At 43.6% G+C, this 16,920-nt stretch overlaps 1 protein-coding gene across 3 annotated transcripts in view; it reads left to right on the top strand.

Moving 5' to 3' along the window:
* The window catches only part of CPNE1 (copine 1), a 146,873-nt gene that overhangs the window by 25,476 nt on the left and 104,477 nt on the right, over positions 1-16,920 (top strand). The gene's annotated exons all lie outside the window — the stretch shown is intronic.

Below are 16,920 nucleotides of genomic sequence, written 5' to 3'. Positions count from 1 at the left end.
TTCCTTAGTTTTAAATTAATCCAATATATTGTACAGTGCAGATCGTGATGAGGCATGCAGTGCATTCTCCTCTTTTACATTACCCTGTCTCAACATTTACTTTAGTAGTGCGATGGCAATGCACTCCAAATCGTGATAGCTTGTCCTTTACTGTGATGTGAATAGATGTGCTACAGCTACTCAGTTTACTTTATTTGCTTTGAGAGAGCAGTGGGAACAACTCTGGCTATTTTATACAGGTAATCATGTGGGGAATCTTACAATGGGAGCAATTTAATTCAGCGAGATGCTGAATAGCCCTGGGAAGAAGTTCCTGGAGCTATTCAATTCACTGCACTGTTAAGTCAGACTAAAGGACTTCTGCTTTCACCCTCCTGTGGTGCGAGCAGAATTCCAACTTAACTGCCAGCCACGATGCTGTTTTCTGTCTTGGCGTAACTATAACAGCCTTGTGGCCAGCACTTTAGTCGGAGAATGCCGGTAAACACAACTAAACACCTAGCTTAAGGCACGGTAAACGCCTTTCGGACTTAAGGGGTTCTACTAGGATTTAACAGCGTCGGGAATTAAATGGCTCAGGGAATTGCTTCCTGGTGCTATTCAACATCGCGCTGAGCTGAATCACCCCCCAATATTTGTCAAACAAGCTATCCCTTAAATTTTGTGCATATCAACGTCTTTTAACATATAAAATCTGAGGTGAGATGGAACATCTTCATTAATATGAGAATATTTTCTATTTTCATTACAATATTTGTCATTGTCACAAGTTACACACTCTTGAAATGGTGTGCCAGGATTGTATTTGTTCTCTAATGGTCCTGGTAGTGCAGCCTTAGATGCCACTAGTACAGGTAAGACAAATGAGAATCTGCATCTACCCACTTTTTTTTTTTTTGGTCCTATCCTTTATATTTCTCATTGGTAGAGATTACTGACCCACTAGTGTACAGACTTAAAGGTTTTCTTTAAACACAGTGAACTATAATTCTGTTATGCCCCATGTTTGGTGTAAAATAATGTTAAGGAACACTTCTTTTTTTTTTCCACTGGCCAATAACTTGTAAATGCACTCCAGAGTGTAGCTAGCACCTTTCCTGCAGGTCTTCAATCATTTTGGACTACGCATACACAGTTTAAATATCGTTCCTTGCTACTGCGTTCAAAGAGGGGGGATTCAATTAGATGCTATATTACTACTGGAGTTCAGCTTCCCGGGTCAAATGCCTGGAGCTATTTAATCATCCTGCAGTAAGCCTCATATACGGTGGCTCGGTAAGGCATTCATTCCAGGTTAAGTGCCCGGAGCTATGAAATTACAGCGCCCAGTAATCCCCATGACTAGCCACGAGGATGTACTTAACGTGTATTTCTGTTCGCACCCACCTGAGGTGCGAACAGAAATGCTTGTTAAGTATACCATGAGCAATAATGGAATAGCTCCGGGCTCTTACCGCAGCTTTTAGCTGCTTTGTTAAATCCTGTAGCTCATTGATTTCTCCCCCAAACCCCCAAACACAAAATGCTGAAGTGATCCCTAGTTTCACAAGTATATTGTGGAACTGGACCACTGTTTACAGAGGTGGGCAGTTCATTTTAAATCCACTTTTGAGTGTAAGTTTTACACATGGGCTTAATACTCTCTCTATGTTTAGAATCTTATATTGTACCAAACAATCTTGAAAGCTGATTTCTGTACAGTGTGCACTGATGCTAGAACTGCTTAGCTTTGCAGTTATCTTTCACCTCTTATGGGTATATTTACTAAAGTGTGGGTTTTTAGAAGTGGAGATGAGTGCCCATAGCAACCAATAAGGTTCTAGCTATTACCGTGTTTCCCCGATACTAAGACCTACCCCGAAAATAAGACCTACCCTTAATTTTGTAACCCGGTCCAAATTAAGCCCTACCCCGAAAATAAGACCTACCTGAACTAATTTTGATCTGGGAACGCTGCAGAGACCAGCGTTCCCAGTCATGCAGTGCGTGGGTGACGTCATGACGTCACCCGCGCGCTGAGGATCCTGTGCGGCCGCGCCTGCTGGATCATGTTAGATCCAGTCAGCGCGCAGGTGAGAGCGACATCCCGGACGGCGGCGAGTCAGGTAAGTGCACTGCAATAAGGGACACTGCTACACGGGGGGGCCTGCATAAGCGGCACTTCTACAAGGGGGCCTGCAAGGGGGGTCATGCATGAGCGGCACTTCTGCAAGGGGGTGGCCTGCATAAGGGGCACTTCTGCAAGGGTGGCCTGCATAAGGGGCACTGCTGTAAATATTAGTTAATATAAGACCTTACCTGAAAATAAGCCCTATGGTGTTTTTTTTAAACAAAAAAAAAAAAATAAGACAGTGTCTTATTATCGGGGAAACACGGAATCTTCTAGAAGGTGTTAGATAAGTGTTAAGTAGAATCTGGTTGCTATGGGCAACATCTCCACTTCTAAAAACCCTCACATTAGTATCTGATACTTATTGCACATGTTTTACAAGAAACACTGACATATAGTTTAACATTTTTAATGGTTTGATCATTCTTGAGATATGAATTCTATTCTAGATCCATATGCTCTACAGTTCAACTTACAAATTATGTACAAGTACATGTCTTGCTCTATTTTGGTAAACTGCAATATAAACCAGTGGTTTCCAAACTTTTTTTTTTTTTTTTGAATCACACCACCCCTAAGTCAAAAGTTTGTTATTGAGAAATTAAAAAAAAAAATGTAGTGTAGTAGTAAAGTGAAGTAAATTGTGCTTACCTGTCATCCTTTTTTTCAGTTATCTGGTGGGGGACAGGTTTGTGCTTCTGTTTGTTCACATATTTACATTACATTGACCATAAAGAATTTGATTTAGTGCTGGACCACTAACCCGAGGCACCCCATGCCATGTTTTAGCAGGGCGCTACCGAAAGGGCAGGACGCATTCTGCTCTTTTGAAATCTGGCAGGGCGCGGCGCCCTGCTAAAACTGCCTAGTGGTATTGTGTGTGTGTGTGTGTGTGTGTGTACATATGTATGTGTATATACAGTATGTGTGTACACACACCCACCAGAAGAAAAATCTAAATCAATATTTGGTGTGACCACTCTTTGCCTTCAAAACAGCATCGATTGCCCTTGGTACACTTGCGCACAGTTTTTGAAGGTACTTGTCAGGGAGGTTGTTACAAACATCTTGGAGAATGAACCACAGGTCTTCTGTGGATGTAGGCTTGCTGAAATCCTTCTGTCTCCATGTAATCACAGACACTTGATTTTGACATCTGTGGGGGCCATTTCACTTCCAGGACTTTTTGTTCTTTACGCTGAAGATGGTTCTTAATGACATTGCAGATCTAATGACATTGACAGCCAAAGTGCTACACTCCACAGTGGTGTAAATAGGATATCTATAATGCAGGGAGAGAAAAGGTAGACAAAATGTACACCTAAAAACAAGGCGTGGAGGGGGGTCTTGCTTGTTAGCTTACATTGTAGCTGGAAGAGGGCACAGTTGAAATGACTCGGATGATTGACAGTGGGGTGCATTAGTGTGGATATTATTGGTCAGGGTTGGGGACCTTTTTTCTGCTGAGGGCCTTTTAGATATATATAAAATTATTTGCGGGCCTGGTGCAGACCACGCCCCCTCCGTGTGACATCACATGGGGGCAGGGTCACAATAGCTGGCGGTGACAGCAATGCCCGGAGCATCCTCCGGATGCTCTGGGGAGCTGTAAGGGCAGCAGTGTGACCGTCTGAAGCATCCTAAGGATGATCCAGGCGGTACTGCTGCATAGATTCTGGCTGCAGGGTGCCATTTTAAGCACCTTGCTAGCCAGATGAGGCTAGCAGAAAATAGCTCCGAGGGCCAGACCAAATCATTCCGCGGGCCTTATACGGCCCCCGGGCCTGAGGTTCCCCATCCCTGTTACAGGTGGTAGTTGGGTAAGCTTTAAACACTGATCAAACCCATTTTTGTTAAAGACTTAAACTGTGGAAGAGTTACTTGGCATGGTAATTTTAATTAGTGAGTAGTGGCATTTGAAAGCAGTCTAGGCTGTGTAAGTGTGGAGGTGCTTTCCAAAAGCTTGTTGTAGTCATAGTTCTTCTAAGAAGGAGGGGGAGAGTAATTTTAGATGTTATTTGAGAAGCATGAAGGGGTGGTGGTTTTGAGAGAGTAATTTTGGATTGGATTGTGGGTGGTTCAGAGAACAAGTGTAGGAATTTGTAGTGGAGTGATGAGAGTGAAATGAGGGGGATGCTGGTTGGGGATCACAAATAAAGCAGCGGGTGCGTTCAATGCAGTAAACTTGGGTGACTTTTGCTGGGTAGACATTTAAACAGTGGATCGGTCAGTAGAACGATCCACCATCTGAATGGCTGACTTGTAAGCTATACACTCTTAACAATCACCCACTCTATATGCCATTTAAATTTGCCTGCTCAGTAGTGATGTTGGTGTCGACTGTCCCTGTACACACAGCCTGATGTTCAGATATATCTTCCAGATATAGCTGCATCGGTTGTGCTTCAGGGTCGACTTGATATGTCTTTGAACGGTGTCGTTCAGACATTTTGGGTGTACATGCGAATTATGAACTTGCGATATATTGTTTATCGAACTAATGATCTATAGACTTATGTACCCAGTCTTAGGAAATTGTATTGTCAGTAAGGGAGATTTGGGAGGAGCTGTTGACTCTGGGAGGAGAGAAGAATAGCTGTATTTTTGGACATGTTGATCTTTAAGAAGCATTGAGAAGCCTGGTTGCAGAGTTGAGAATAGAGTAATGCTGGGTACACACTGGCCAATATTTTGGGCGATCAATTAATCGGCCAATATATCGTGCCCCCGTGTACAGACGGTATGCCTGTTAACGTCGTTCAGACATATCGCATTGGCTGTGCTGCACAGCCAATGAACAGATATGTCTGCAGACATGTTTGTTCTTCGCGCAAAAAAGGAAGAGAGGAGTGAAATGTCATGTGTGGTGCAGCCGATCGCCTGTACACAGGGGAGCCGCGAGCGGGATACTACTTTCCCGGATCCGGCACAGCTCCCCATCCACAGCAGCCCAGCACACGCTGCTGTGTTGGGCTGCACTGGGAGACTGTCTGAGACTGGTAAAGCAGCACCCTGAGCGGTCTCCTATGGGAAGTGGGGGGAGCGATCACGCTGACTGCATCTCCCATTGGCTGTGCGCTGGAGTGAAGGGCACACAGCGCCCCCTCCCCAGCGCGCATCGCTGCAAATGTTTTTTCTGAAGGGGGTGTGGCCACGCCTTCCACGATTAGACCCCGCCCCCACTCCAACCCGCCCCGCTGCAGCAAGCAGATGATGGTCGTTCAGTGTGTATGAACGACTATCTGCAGATATATCGCCATAGTGTGTACCCACCTTAAGAGTTGATAAAGTAAGATTGGCTGTTGTATACAAGTCTGAACAATTTTTGAAAGCAATTTAGAGCAAAGAAATATGATTAGCGAAATGGATGTTTTTAAATCAGGTTGACTTGCCTGTGGCGAGAGGTTGAAGAGGTGTTAGTGGTGGGCCTGCAGTGGTAGAGAGTGCAGACTAATTGCGAGGGATTATTGTTGAGGAAGCAGGTTTTAGGGTGAGATGAGTGCAGAGACTTTAATGACTGGAGAGACTTAAATGAGGATGGGCTTTGTAGGAGAAGGTGGCTGGTGTGTGGGATATCACAGGCAGTTTTTGGCTCGTCTGTGAAATGGATGGCAAAACCATGTATTGTGTGCGAGGGTGTGTTGTTGGATAGAGAAGCGAGTTGAAGGTGGTAAAGAGGCAATAGGGACCTGAAGACTTGAGCAGCTATTAGAAAAATGAAGTGTAAAAGCAGTGTTGTAAAGTGAAATAAGAGGAGACTACCATACCAATGAGACTTCCTCAAGTGGTACTCAACAGCTCATGAGAACTTTTGCAGGTATTTGATCTGGTGTGCCTTCGTTGAGATTTGGGTCATTTGTGACTGCGGTGGCTGATGTGGTGAGAAGAAATTATTGAAAAGTCTGTGTTTTGGTTGCCCAAATGGAAGTTTGGGTGCTCTGACCAGGACTTTAGATGCATTTGGCTTCTTTCTGCAGCTAATCACTGCATTTAGGCACAACATATGCGAAAAGTAATGGGCCCACTAGCATGAAACAATTGAATATTGCTCAGTCTAAAACTAAAAATGAACTGAATCACCCCTTCTTTTTTTCTTTTTTTTTTTCTCCCCCCCCCTTATTTAGGCCGGAGAGGAGAGTGTGGTGGGTACAGCATACAGAACAGCTTGAGTAGTGCAAATGTTTCCCAAATGCAGTCCTCAAGGCTCTCTAACAGTACAGGTTTTAGAGATATCCATGGTTGAGTACAGGTGTCTAAATTAAATTGATCGAGGTACTAATTAAGTCACCTGTGCTCAACAATGTATATCTTTAAAACCTTGGGTGTTGAGCCTTGAGGATCGTGTTTGGGAATCTCTGGAGTAGTGCATACTCTCTAGGAGAGATGCAGTAAAGATCGCCTCCTAACCTTCCAGAGCTTATGCAAAACAATTTAGAGTGATGAAAGCTTTATCAATCACCACACTTCTGCTATTTGTTAACTTGGTATCATTGTATGGAATTACTGATCTTTCTTGGGTCACCTGTGGTTGAGTTTTTATTTTTCATGCTTCCCACTTGGTACTCCTTTGGAAGATGTACATAGGCCTTGCTTCAAAATATTGTTCTATGCTGCAGTTCTGACCCCTTTCTGTTCTAAGAGTTTTCTTTGACCTTTTTGTTAAACTTATTTTGGTCAAACCGTTTGATTGCTCCTTAATTTTTCTGGCGTAAAGATCACATCACCCACTATCATTGAGGGGGAGGAAATCAATTCTATTCGCCGGGGGTGTAGCTCCTGAATTAAGTGCCTAGAGCTATTCAATTGCATGTGTGATAAACCTGGGACTAGCAGACTTTTGCTCGCACACTCTTGAGGTGCAAACAGAAATCTATTTTAACTAGTGCTTAGGGCAGTGATTTTCAACCTTTTTGAAATCAAGGCTCACTAGACAAGATTTTGAAATTTTCAAAGCATACCATCTGGCGATTTGGCATGCGTGACCTATGAAAAAACACACTACATTGGCCCCCGCAGAAACAAAACAATCACATTTGCTGGTCCCCCACCGGAAATATAAAAAGCAGATTGGCTCACTACACAGGGCTGGCTGCAGACGGACGGAAAGGGCTGGCTCTCACTGGTGGGGCAGGCAACGCGGCGTGCGTGACTTGTGGTGTCACTGCCGCGTCTAGTCCGCAGTACAGTATAATGTGCCCGGCGGCTCTGACCGCCGCTGCACACTTCACAACCGCTGCGGCACAGCGGTTGAAAGTGCAAGGCGGTAATGGTTGAGGTGCAACTCAAAAACGCTCATGTGGAGTGAGTTTCAGTGGAGACTGGTCATCAGTCCCCCCAATCGATCTCTGTATTCTGAGTGTCAATAATGCACTTTAGAACTTCAGGTTTTTGAACTTTGAGTTTAACTTTATTAATCGGTACATGTGCTCCAGCTTGGCGTTCAAAATCAGCATGTTATGTCCTTGGTTTGAAAACTTGACAAAACCATAATGCACTGCAGGTGGGTTACGTTTAAAATGTGCAAAGATTTTTACTTGGGAGGGGCGTGTCATAGCTCAAATCTAAATTGCGGTGTAAAACTAAATCTGTCTAGCATTTGTGGACTAAAAGCAAAAGCAGCAAGTATTTAATAGGCATGGGAAAAAATAAATGTGTTCACACCCCTTGCGTTGCTACATCTAGGTGCAAAGAGTTAGTCACACCCATTCACCCCCCCCCCCTTTTTTTTTTTTTTTCTTCTTGCAAGAACATATTAAAAAAATGGGCAAAAGCATGGGTAATCGGGTGGAAAACCAGCATAGACAACAGGACATCTTGAAAGAAAATTGGTCAGAGGTAAGTACTGCACATAGAAATCTAACATCTATATGCTAAAATCTAGACAATACACAAAGGGCAGGACAAAGAGGGGGATTTTACCTAAAGCATTATGTACAGATGTGTCCTCATACATCTAGCCTCCTTGCGCGTTTAACAAACCCTTCTGTAGCTCCGAGCGTCTTTCATGCGACTTTTTACCTTCAAATGTGTCTACGCACAGTGATGCGAATAGCGAGCACAAGCAAAATTCTCTGTGCGTCTGCGGGTGTACCTGCATGCGAAATGTTACGTTAGTGTTACAGCCGCTGAACACTAACCTAGCATTTCACATGCAGATACACCCGAAGATGCACAGAGAATGTAGGCATGCCGCATATAATTTTTAACAGCAGAAGCTGCTTATGCTAGCTATTCGCATCACTGTGAATTCGACTCATTTGAAGGTTGTCACATGAAAGACGCTCAGCGCTACTGAGGCACACGGAGCTCCCGCGTTGTGTGGGGCGACTTGTAGCGCATGGAGGATAGATGTATGTGGACACATCTGTACTCGCAGAAGGAAGTATGTCTGAGAAGACTTAAGCCATTTTTTTTTCTATACTCTTCTCCCAACTCTTACAGCACCTCCTCCTACACCGACTGATCTACAGCCGATAAAGGGGCTTTTGTTTCAACGAGATGAGCGATGCAGACTTGTAATAGTCAGTGGTCATTGTGCACCCAGGCAGAGACATGGTTGTGATAGTTTCTGCATCAGGCACATGGCAGTAGAGGGGTTTGCAGGCCGTCCTATTGTAGACATGCCTTGGCGAGACTACAGAGCTGTGATGGACACTTTCAGGTTTTTTATCCCTACCTATTTGATCTGACCCATGCGTTTACACAGTGCTTGTGTTTTTAAGGTATTATAGATGCCATTACAGGTGTTAATGCTGTAACTGGTAGTGAGCATCACCACTACAGCTGTGGCCAAAAGTTTTGAGAATGACACAAGTATTGGTTTTCACAAAGTTTGCTGCTTCAGTGTTTTTAGACCTTTTTGTCAGATGTTACTATGGTATACTGAAGTAAAATTACAAGCATTTCAAATGTGTCAAAGGCTTTTATCGACAATTGCATTAAGTTTATGCAGAGTCAATATTTGCAGTGTTGACCCTTCTTTTTCAAGAACTCTGCAATGCGCTCTGGCATGATGTCAATCAACTTCTGGGCCACATACTGACTGACTGGCCGCCCATTCTTGCCTAATCAATGCTTGGAGTTTGTCAGAATTTGTGGGTATTTGTTTGTCCACCCGCCTCTTGTGGATTGACCACAAATTCTTAATGGGATTAAGGTCTGGGCCTTAATCCCATTGAGTTTCCTGGCCATGGACCCAAAATTTTGATGTTTTGTTCCCCGAGCCACTTAGTTATCACTTTTGCCTTATGGCATTGGCAAGGTGCTCCATCATGCTGGAAAAGACATTCTTTGTCACCCAACTATTCTTAGATGGGTGGGAGAAGTTGCTCTTTGAGGATGTTTTGGTACCATTCTTCATGGCTGTGTACTTAGGCAAAATTGTGAGTGAGCCCACTCCCTTGGCTGAGAAGCAACCCCACACATGAATGGTCTCAGGACGCTCAGGTCAATACAAATGCTCGACGGCATAGAATAAAAAGTACTGTTGGTGCTCTATCTGAAAAACTGGCATCCTCGGTGATTAGCTTAAAATTTATTGTTACATTGAATGTCTGTCCGTGCATGTTAAAGAGGGCCATGTGTGCAGTGATATCACCCACTTGACCTGAAACTATAGCATGGGGCCCCAATGCTTATGCAAGAGCCTGTAATACTGTAGTACACATCCTTATTGGAAATGCACATGTATTTTGAAGATTACTTTTTTGATTTTGGATTGCAGTTATAATCCGCAAAACTAACAGGTCCAGCTATATTCCAGAAGGGAGCCAGCCCATGTGCTGAATGGCAGCAGTGGTTAATGTCTCTATCTACTTGCAGCACACAGCATGACTTTATTTTTTCAGCTCTACTCCAACATTTGTTTTTATTTTATCACTATGCTTCCACACACTGATTCTTCAGTAAAAACTTTTTTTTTTTATTAAAAAGCAAAGTAAATCAAAACCTGAAATACAAATGTTGGAAGTGGTATGTTTACCTTTTCTAGTAAGTGAGTGTTCAGCATGTCTGCTGATGGCTCTTTAAGCTGAAAAGACAAGATGGTGCCAGACATACAGTGGGGCAAAAAAGTATTTAGGACAGCCACCAATTGTGCAAGTTGTTGCACTTTAAAAGATGAGAGAGGTCTGTAATTTCCATCATAGGTACACTTCAACTGTGAGAGACAGAATCAGAACAAAAAATTCTGGAAATCACATTGTATGATTTTTAAACAATTTATTTGTTCTTGCGGAAAATAAATATTTGGACAATCAAAGTTTAACTCAATACTTTGTAATTGCTAACCGAGGTTACTTTACAGAGGTCAAATTTTTCCTGTAGTTTTTGACCAGGTTTGCACACTCTGCAGCAGGTATTTTGGCCCACTCTTCAATGCAGATCTTCTCTATATGTGTCATGTTTTGGGGCTATCGCCGGGCAACACGGACTTTCAACTCCTTTCACAGATTTTCTATTGGGTTGAGGTCTGGAGACTGGCTAGGCCAATCCAGGACCTTGAAATGCTTCTTACGGAGCCACTCCTTAGTTGCCTGGGCGGTGTGTTTGGGGTCATTGTCATGCTGGATAATCCAGCCACGTTGCATCTTCAATGCTCTTACTGAAGGAAGGAGATTTTTGCCCAAAATGTCACAATACATGGCCCCATTCATCCTCTCCATAATACGGATCACTCGTCCTGTCCCCTATGCAGAAAAGCATACCCAAAGCATGATGTTTCCACCCCCATGCTTCACAGTGGGTGTGGTGTTTTTGGGATGCCACTCATCATTCTTCTCCCTCCAAACACTGCGTTCTATTTTGGGCTCATCTGACCACATGACATTCTCCCAATCCTCCTCTGGATCATCCAGATGGTCACGGGCAAACTTTAGACGGGCCTGGACATGTGCTGGCTTAAGCAGGGGGACCTTTTGGGTGCTGCAGGATTTGAATCCATGATGACTTAGTGTGTTACTAATGGTGACCTTTGTGAGTGACACTGGTCCCAGCTCTCTTGAGGTCATTGACCAGGTCCCCCCGTGTAGTTCTGGGCTGATCCCTCACCGTTCTCAAGATCATTGATACCCCACGTGGTGAGATCTTGCATGGAGCCCCTGGTCAAGGGAGATTGTATTTCTTGTATTTCTTCCATTTTTTAATAATTGCGCCAACAGTTGATCTCTTCTCACCAAGCTGCTTGCATATTGTCGAGTAGCTCATCCCGGCCTTGTGCAGGTCTACAATTTTGTCTCTGGTGTCCTTAGACAGCTCTCTGGTCTTGGCCGTGGTGGAGAGGTTGCAGTCTGACTGTTTGAGGGTGTGGACAGGTGTCTCTTATACAGTTAACCAGTTCAAACAGGTACCATTAATACAGGCAACGAGTGGAGGATAGATGAGCTTCCTAAAGAAGTAGTAACAGGTCTGTGAAAGCCAGAATTCTTGCTGGTTGGTAGGTGTCCAAATATTTATTTTCCGCAAGATTATACAAATAAATTGTTTAAAAATCATAGTGTGATTTCTGGAATTTTTTGTTCTGATTCTGTCTCACAGTTGAAGTGTACCTATGATGGAAATTAGACCTCTCTCATCTTTTAAAGTGCAACAACTTGCACAATCGGTGGCTGTCCAAATACTTTTTTGCCCCACTGTATATACAAAGGAAAGCTGATACGGTCTTGGCACTGGCTCTTTTTTTTTTTTACGCACGTATTTCCAAAGATTATGCAAGCAGCTAGCAAGTTGTGCAATTACATATATCTAGAATGGTTAGAAGGAATGGAAATGTGTATGCATAGTGCAAATAGGAAGGGTAGAACACTATGTATGTATGTTTTTACTAAGTTAATGCAACAATATTGGAAAAAATAAGTCCAAGAAACTTTGTGTACAGTGTTGTTTTTTTTTTTTTTTTTGTATAATAGTCTACCATTTGCTAACAAAGTAGTGAAACAACTTTATAAGAAATTAGCAGTTGGCCCCGGCTTCGCCCATGATATCACTTTGCGTAGGGACACTCTTGTGAGAGGCCCATGTGACCACTAGCTCCTTCCCCCACCTGCTCCCACCAATGTCACTGTGTGCACTGTGCACAGACTGGTATGTAACCTATGCTTTTCAAGTGAATGCGGCCCAAAACGCCTCCTCCCACCCCTTACCAGCCGCACGCATGGTGCCACATCTATTCCTTGCAGTGATGTCAAATTTTTTTTGTTACTGCTCATCTTTAATTTGACGCTTCAAGATGAATCGCAGTGCAGGTTATTTCTAGAAGTTTCCACGACAAAATGGTGCATTCTTATTTAATATCTGTTCAGTAATTTTGTGCCAACTTGGAACAGACTAACACAACGTTAATATAATTAATATTAGCTTTACTCCTTCCCTTACCTGCTCTCAAGTACAGCTCTTCAAATTGAGTTATTTGCTATTTTATCAGTGAATTGTATGAGAGGTAAATTATGTTACACTGATCAACACTCATTGCCAATCTTATTAGAGTGATCTTGGGCAAACTTTGTGGTGATTTCGAATATGGCATCGGTTTTGCTAGATTGGCTCTTATTTTTGAGATACACTGATGAAAAACACAGTAGACTTTCAACTAACTGACTGGTTGGGTGGCTGATAACTTATATACTGAGGGGGAATATTCTAGAATGATTGTGGAGTAAACAATTAAAATTTTAGCATCTCACCTAGATTTTTCTGATAGCCATAATGCATGCATATGGGAATCTAAGTTCCCTATTACTTAAGGATATCCATTATATCAAGAACTTGAGCCAATTCAAAAAACCCTTCATATTTTTTATTTTTTTTAATTCGGCAACCTCAAAATACCCCAAAATTTGGCATATGAGAGGTCTTTCCTCCAAAATTATCCATCCAAGATTAAAACAATTTGGAATGGCATGCAACTAGTTGTGATATGTTCCATTGAATATGTTGGAGGGAATTCAATTGCTTTTGGGTACCCGGTCTTCCGAGTAACCGGGAGCTATTCAATTGTTTATGCTAATGGACGCGAGTGCTGCATGCACCCATTATTTTCACTTGCACACTCCTGAGGTGGCTAGCAGAAATTGTGAAGTCAGGTTTTTGGGTGCCCAAATTGCAACTTGGGCAGTGCACCCATTACTCTGCACGGGTTTAGCTGCTTTATGCATCTAAACTCTGTGCATTTGGGCCAAATATATAATTGCTCACACCCATCAGCAAAACAATTTAAAATTGCCAGTCGAGCGATATATAACAATTTCCCCTATTAACCATATGTTGTTCTAGAGTTTGGCTAATGTCTACCAATAGGATGCAGTTTGGTGCCTGTTCAGTCAAAATAAGTTTGAGTGGTGAATGGGCCTAGGGAGCAAGGATTATAGTGGAGTCAGGCATTTAAATATTGGTTACCCATTTAATAATATCATGAACTTTTGTTCAGAAGCACTTGATTTTTGGGCAGGTCCACCATATGTGCAGCAGAAGTCTTTTTCAACCACTTAGTGTCAACAAAGGTCTGAAGTAGGAAATTATAGGTAAGTTGGGACCATGTACCATCTGAAGACAAGCTTGAAGGAATTCTTTTTTTCATATTGAAATTAAGCTTTTGGACAGCATATGCTTAAATTTTGGTACCCTCCTTAGGGTCTAGACTGGCTGAGGCTCTCCTGTGGCTTTTTCACATTGTAATTCGTGAGTGTCTTTTTGGGCTTGGTTATATGATAGAAGTAATTTAAACCTTTAGTGGAAAGACTACGATTACATAGGGTTTCCTATGAAGACCATTGTATTCAGGTTCAATTGTGCAATGTTTAACTAAAATATCTAAAGCCGGTTACATACTAGACGCCGGATCGGACGACATATCGTCCACATCGACCAGTGTGTACCAGATATGTCATGGACTATATGGGCCTGATTCAGAGCTGCTCGCAAAAATCAAGTGCTCGCTCTAAATCAGGGCGGCTGCTTTTTTTTAAAACCGGCCTCCTGGACGCTCGCATAGCTGTGGGTGACCACCCACAGCTTTTGCGAGCTGCCAGTTGGTCACGACCATCGGGCTTGCGACGAGAACCTTGTGGTAGGGTCTCGTCTGCCGCAAGCCCCAGTGAGCTTCCTGCTCTAATAGAGCTAGAAGCTCACTACTGACATCACTGGTGGTGTCAGTAGGGCCGCCCACAAACGCTGGTCAAACACCTCCGTTTGACCAGCCACCCCCACCTTTCCGCCTACAAAACGGGGCGAGCTGTCGATCAACTTCGACAGCCTCCCCGTTTATAGCGAGCCCCGGAGTGAGTGAATTTCTCACTCACTCCGGGGCTTGCACGTGCGCAATGCATAACCATCGAACCGCTTGTGAGTGGGTCTGAATCGGGCCCCATACGCGCTCCCGTGCAGCAGCATCGCACGTGGATGGGCAATATTGTCAGTGGGGGCCATGCTGCCAAATGCAGCATGACCCCCACTGTGGCTCCCGGGATCTGCAAGTGTGTACGCACTTGCCGATGACTGGTCCCGTCACGAACGAGGTTGGTACACTTAAGACATAGTGTGCCTTTTAGATGCAAGTATTTATAAAATAATTTAGGTTGGAGAATAGAAAGCGGAGACTTGCTAAATCTGAAAAAGATCGCAATGGAACAAGGTCTAATATGAATATTTGTGATTTTACTTTTATGGAAAGCTTAGTGGTCAGGTCCATTTTTATAACCTAGTATTCATGATATCTAAAAGTCCTAAAATGCTTCAAAAGCCCTACCTTCCAACCTTAACTGTTCTGTCATCCACAGAGACATTATTGAAGGACACAAGTAGGTACACCGTCAGGTTGTTATAGTATATGGAATGGAGTCCATAAAATACAGGATAAACGTCTCCTAGTAAATAGTCTACCAACAGCTCTCACTGATGTTTGCCAATAGCTCTCGTAGCAATTTGATACAGTTGGGATATTTGGAGTGTTTAGAGTTGAAGTGAATCAAGTCCATTTTTTTTTTTTACCAGTTTGTACTAACACTGCCCTGGTACATCAGAAACTTCATATTTTTCATTGAAATGGTGAACAAAGGCCCTGATTCAGACCCACTCGCGAGCGGCTGTCCGCTCGCAAGTGGGTCGATGTTCTGCACTGAGCATGCGCACGACGGAGGGAGCTCCGTCGTGCGCATGCGCCAGACGCGACGAGCGAAGGACTTTCCTTCGCTCGTTGTGTCTGATCGGGGGGGGTGTGCTGTCGATGTTGATTGACAGCACGCCCCCTTTGGTGGGCGTGCCTCCCTGACGGGGGCGTTCCTAAGGGAATGCCTCCCGTCAGAAGCCGGCCCACTGACATCACTAGTGATGTCAGTGGGAGTGATTTTGGCTCTGATAGAGCCAAAATCACTCCGGGCCTTGCGGTTGAAAACCTCAACCGCAGGCTCCGGCTCGCAGTTTCGATGGTCGCGATGGTCAAGACCATCGCGGCCAACAAACTGCACGCTCGTATAGGCTGTGGGTTGTGACCCACAGCTATACGAGCGTCCAGGAGGACGCTCCATAGTTATGGAGGCCGGCCCTCATTCAGAGCGTGCGCTCTGCTCAGAGCGTACGGCTCTGAATGAGGGCCAAAGTCCATAGTTTAGAGTTTTGCTGCCAGTAATATAAACCATGAAGTCAATTACAGTTCTTCAACTTCAATGTTTTCTCAAAATGAATCTCATGGACTTGGTTCAATAACTCTGGACCCTGGATTTTAAACCTGATAAAGATCTGGTGAGCTGATTTTTGCACTAATGCTGTAGCAATATTGGTATTTTTTTTTAAACAATTGCTGTTATCTTGGATTACACTAAATTTGGCAGATGCAGAGTTGGAAGTAAAATGGATGTACATAACACAAAAATATTTACAAACTAGCTGAAGTACCAGACATTGCCGGGTTTAAAGCTTCAAGTTATTATGTGATGTCGTCCAAATCCATCCAGTGACAGGCCAAGAACAGGCTTCCTGGGTCACAGCTCTGCCCGGCTCACTCTGCCATGAGGTCCAACCGATACCCGAACCACTCTATTAGGCTTCCCAGACCATTTGCCAACCCTCTGAAGTTTTCATCCAAATTCATTCAGTGGAAGACTCAGAACAGGCTCCCCGGGTCAAAGCTCTGCCCAGCGTGCACCAATGGGAGCTCCGATCAGGACCCTAACCCCCCCTCCTAAAACCTGTCCATTATCCAACTAGACCACCTCACGTTGGTTTCATGCCAATCGGTGCACTGGTGCCTGAATGCTTAACCAGACAGCAACAAATCTTATATATAAAATTAGTCTATGCGGTCTAATAGCTTATTTATTATAAAGAAATGTTACTATAAGATTTGGCAGATTTACTTTGAGAGTTGTAGAGATTCGCAGACAAACTTTTGTGTGTGTGTATGAATATACACTATATGGACCATTACACCAACAGGGTCTGTAAGATATTGTATTCAAATATATATACTTTAATATACAGTTGGTCCCCCTTTTTGCAGCTATAACAGCTTCCACTCTTCTTGGAAGGCTTTCCACAAGATTTTGGAGTGTTTATGTGGGAATTTGTGCCCATTAATTCTGTAGAGCATTAGAGGTCCGGCACTGATGGATGAGAAGGCCTGGATCGCAATCCCCATTCCAGTTTATCCCAAAGGTGCTTGATGGGGTTGAGGGTCAGGGCTCTGTGCAGGCCAGTCAAGTTCTTCCACACCAAACTCCTCAAACCATGTCTTTATAGTCCTTGCTTTGTGCACTGGGGCACAGTCATGTTGCAATAGAAAAGGGCCTTTCCCAATCTGTTGCCACAAAGTTGGAAGCATA

This window comes from Taudactylus pleione, unplaced genomic scaffold (assembly GCF_031769625.1).
Source record: "Taudactylus pleione unplaced genomic scaffold, aTauple2 ptg000256l, whole genome shotgun sequence".
Lineage (NCBI taxonomy): Eukaryota > Metazoa > Chordata > Amphibia > Anura > Myobatrachidae > Taudactylus > Taudactylus pleione.
This window is presented reverse-complemented; position numbering and strand designations above follow the sequence as displayed.